The sequence below is a fragment of the Perca fluviatilis genome, chromosome 16, assembly GCF_010015445.1.
Source record: "Perca fluviatilis chromosome 16, GENO_Pfluv_1.0, whole genome shotgun sequence".
Lineage (NCBI taxonomy): Eukaryota > Metazoa > Chordata > Actinopteri > Perciformes > Percidae > Perca > Perca fluviatilis.
In genome coordinates, this window is record NC_053127.1 from 117,501 (window position 1) to 122,500 (window position 5,000).

At 29.5% G+C, this 5,000-nt stretch overlaps 1 protein-coding gene across 1 annotated transcript in view; it reads right to left on the reverse strand.

Annotated features, from left to right (window-relative positions):
• LOC120544212 (A disintegrin and metalloproteinase with thrombospondin motifs 2-like) overlaps positions 1-5,000 on the reverse strand; it is a 54,842-nt gene that overhangs the window by 15,698 nt on the left and 34,144 nt on the right.

Here is a 5,000-nt window from a genome sequence, read left to right on the forward strand (position 1 = left end):
AGGAGACAGGAGACAAGGAGAGGATGCAGGAAACAAGGAGAGGAGACAGGAGACAAGGAGAGGAGGCAGGAAACAAGGAGAGAGGAAACAAGGAGAGGAGACAGGAAAGAAGGAGAGGAGACAGGAAACAAGGAGAGAGGAAACAAGGAGAAGAGACAGGAAACAAGGACAGGAGACAGGATACAAGGAGAGGAGACAGAAAACAAGGATTGGAGACAGGAAACAAGGAGAGAGGAGACAGGAAACAAGGAGAGGAGACAGAAAACAAGGAGAGGAGACAGGAAACAAGGAGAGGAGACAGGAAACAAAGAGAGGAGACAGGAAACGAGGACAGAGGAAACAAGGACAGAGGAGACAAGGAGAGACGAGACCGGGGATAAATAACATATCCCTTTCCCATGATGTTATAGCTGTAGTGTCTGTATAAAGACATTAATCTCATGATGTTATAGCTGTAGTGTCTGTATAAAGACATTAATCTCATGATGTTATAGCTGTAGTGTCTGTATAAAGACATTAATCTCATGATGTTATAGCTGTAGTGTCTGTATAAAGATATTAATCTCATGATGTTATAGTTGTAGTGTCTGTATAAAGATATTAATCTAATGATGTTATAGTTGTAGTGTCTGTATAAAGACATTAATCTCATGATGTTATAGTTGTAGTGTCTGTATAAAGACATTAATCTCATGATGTTATAGTTGTAGTGTCTGTATAAAGATATTAATCTCATGATGTTATAGTTGTAGTGTCTGTATAAAGACATTAATCTCATGATGTTTAGTGTTGTATAAACATTAATCTCATGATGTTATAGTTGGTAGTGTCTGTATAAAGATATTAATCTCATGATGTTATAGTTTAGTGTCTGTATAAAGACATTAATCTCATGATGTTATAGCTGTAGTGTCTGTATAAAGACATTAATCTCATGATGTTATAGTTGTAGTGTCTGTATAAAGACATTAATCTCATGATGTTATAGTTGTAGTGTCTGTATAAAGACATTAATCTAATGATGTTATAGTTGTAGTGTCTGTATAAAGACATTAATCTCATGATGTTATAGTTGTAGTGTCTGTATAAAGACATTAATCTAATGATGTTATAGTTGTAGTGTCTGTATAAAGACATTAATCTCATGATGTTATAGTTGTAGTGTCTGTATAAAGACATTAATCTCATGATGTTATAGTTGTAGTGTCTGTATAAAGACATTAATCTCATGATGTTATAGCTGTAGTCTGTATAAAGACATTAATCTCATGATGTTATAGTTGTAGTGTCTGTATAAAGACATTAATCTCATGATGTTATAGCTGTAGTGTCTGTATAAAGACATTAATCTCATGATGTTATAGCTGTAAATCTGTATAAAGACATTAATCTCATGATGTTATAGTTGTAGTGTCTGTATAAAGACATTAATCTCATGATGTTATAGTTGTAGTGTCTGTATAAAGACATTAATCTCATGATGTTATAGTTGTAGTGTCTGTATAAAGACATTAATCTCATGATGTTATAGTTGTAGTGTCTGTATAAAGACATTAATCTCATGATGTTATAGTTGTAAATCTGTATAAAGACATTAATCTCATGATGTTATAGCTGTAGTGTCTGTATAAAGACATTAATCTCATGATGTTATAGTTGTAATGTCTGTATAAAGACATTAATCTCATGATGTTATAGTTGTAGTGTCTGTATAAAGACATTAATCTAATGATGTTATAGTTGTAGTGTCTGTATAAAGACATTAATCTCATGATGTTATAGTTGTAGTGTCTGTATAAAGACATTAATCTAATGATGTTATAGTTGTAGTGTCTGTATAAAGACATTAATCTCATGATGTTATAGTTGTAGTGTCTGTATAAAGACATTAATCTCATGATGTTATAGTTGTAAGTCTGTATAAAGACATTAATCTCATGATGTTATAGTTGTAAATCTGTGTAAAGACATTAATCTCATGATGTTATAGCTGTAAGTCTGTATAAAGACATTAATCTCATGATGTTATAGTTGTAGTGTCTGTATAAAGATATTAATCTCATGATGTTATAGTTGTAGTGTCTGTATAAAGACATTAATCTCATGATGTTATAGCTGTAGTGTCTGTATAAAACATTTTATGTTATGTTGTGTTAAGAATAATCTTTAGTAAAAATAAAGATGTGGGGTTAGTGTGTTGATAAGTACTTAGTTGTATAAATTAATGGGGGTTATGTGATGTGTGGTAAGATGGTTGTATAAAGACATTAATCTATGTGTTATAATCGGGGTGTTGTATAACATACTCATATGATAGAGTATAGTGTTATAAACATTTACTTTTATAAGTGTATAAAATTCTGGAAATGAGGTAGGGTTCATATGGTTAATAAATTTCTGTGGTTTAAACTCTATATGTGTTCTCGTATCTGTAGCTTGTAATTTAGGGACGGCATACTGGTTGGAAAACATTGTACTTAACATGTTTTTAAAATAAAAACATATGATTAGTGTATCATTTCCATTTAGTATAAAACATTATATTATAAACACGTATGGTATAATTTTTGTGTTTAAAAGGTATAAAGATATCGGTGGATAAAGACAATCTCTTTTAGATAAAACTATCATTGTTTAGGTGATAAACATTTCATGGTATAGTGTTTGTATAGATTTCATTGTTGATTTTGTAATAGTATAGACATACTAGGTAAAAAATTTCGGTAGTGTATAAATTTCTTTTATGTAAGTTATAAAAATTATCATGTGTTATAGTTGTAGGTGTATAAAAATTATTTGTATAAAACATTTCATTTTATGTGTATAAAGTTCATGTGTTTGAAAAATTCGTTAAGAACACGAAAAAAAGATGGTTTAGTGTTAAACACCTGTTAGTAGTGATAAAGACATACCTGGATAGTGTAGGTTATAGACATTAATTGGTTATATTGTTGATAAAAATACCAGTTTAGGATTCTGTATAAAGACATTAATCTCATGATGTTATAGTTGTAGTGTCTGTAGAAGACATTAATCTCATGATGTTATACCTGTAGTGTCTGTATAAAGACATTAATCTCATGATGTTATAGTTGTAGTGTCGTATAAAGACATTATCATGATGTTATAGCGTAGTGTCTGTATAAAGACATTAATCTCATGATGTTATAGTGTAGTGTCTGTATAAAGACATTAATCTCATGATGTTATGGTTGTAGTGTCAGTATAAAGACATTAATCTCATGATGTTATAGCTGTAAATCTGTATAAAGACATTAATCTCATGATGTTATAGCTGTAGTGTCTGTATAAAGAGACATTAATCTCATGATGTTATAGTTGTAGTGTCTGTATAAAGACATTAATCTCTTTTATAGTTTTTATAAAATTTTTTATAGTGTTGTTGTATAAAGAATTAATCTATGATGTTATAGCTGTAAATCTGTATAAAGACATTAATCTCATGATGTTGTAGTTGTAGTGTCTGTATAAAGACAGTAATCTCATGATGTTATAGCTGTAGTGTCTGTATAAAGACATTAATCTCATGATGTTATAGTGTAGTGTCTGTATAAAGACATTAATCTCATGATGTTATAGTTGTAGTGTCTGTATAAAGACATTAATCTCATGATGTTATAGCTGTAGTGTCTGTATAAAGACATTAATCTCATGATGTTATAGCTGTAAATCTGTATAAAGACATTAATCTCATGATGTTATAGTTGTAGTGTCTGTATAAAGACATTAATCTCATGATGTTATAGCTGTAAATCTGTATAAAGACATTAATCTCATGATGTTGTAGCTGTAGTGTCTGTATAAAGCCATTAATCTCATGATGTTATAGCTGTAGTGTCTGTATAAAGACATTAATCTCATGATGTTATAGCTGTAGTGTCTGTATAAAGCCATTAATCTCATGATGTTATAGTGTAGTGTCTGTATAAAGCATTAATCTCATGATGTTATAGCTGTAGTGTCTGTATAAAGACATTAATCTCATGATGTTATAGTTGTAGTGTCGTATAAAGAACATTAATCTCATGATGTTATAGTTGTAGTGTCTGTATAAAGACATTAATCTCATGATGTTATAGTTGTAGTGTCTGTATAAAGACATTAATCTCATGATGTTATAGCTGTAAATCTGTATAAAGACATTAATCTCATGATGTTATAGTGTAGTGTCTGTATAAAGACATTAATCTCATGATATTATAGTTGTAGTGTCTGTATAAAGACATTAATCTCATGATGTTATAGTTGTAGTGTCTGTATAAAGACATTAATCTCCTGATGTTATAGTTTAGTTGTGTATAAGACATTAATCTCATGATGTTATTATAGTGTCTGTATAAAACATTATTCATGTTGTAGTTGTAGTGTCTGTATAAAGACATTAATTCATGTTATATGGTGTTGTATAAAGACATTAATCATGTTATGTTGTTGTATAAAGACATTAACATGATGTTATATGTATGTTGTATAAAGACATTAACCATGATGTTTATGTAGTTTGTATAAAGACATTAACTTTAGTTTTGTATAAATCTCATGATGTACTAGTGGTATAATTATCATTGTTTATGTGTATAAATTACAGATGTTTAGTGTAGTGTGTATAAAAATTCTTAGTGTATAAAGAATTATCATATGTTATGTAGTGTTGTATAAAGACAATGTTAGTGTTGTAAAATTCCATGTGTTATATGTTGTGTGATTTTTGTTTGTTGTATAAAGACTTAATCCATATGTTTAGGTAGTTGTATAAAGACATTAACATGAGTTAAGGTAGGTCTGTATAAAGACATTAACTCATGGTTATAGTGTAAGTCTGTATAAAACATTAACATGATGTTATATAGTGTGTATAAAGACATTAATCATGTTTAGTGTAAGTATAAAGACATTTCTCTGATGTATAGTTGTAGTGTTGATAAAGACTTATCTCTGTAGGTGTTAAAGACATTAATCTCATGTGTTAGTAGGGTATA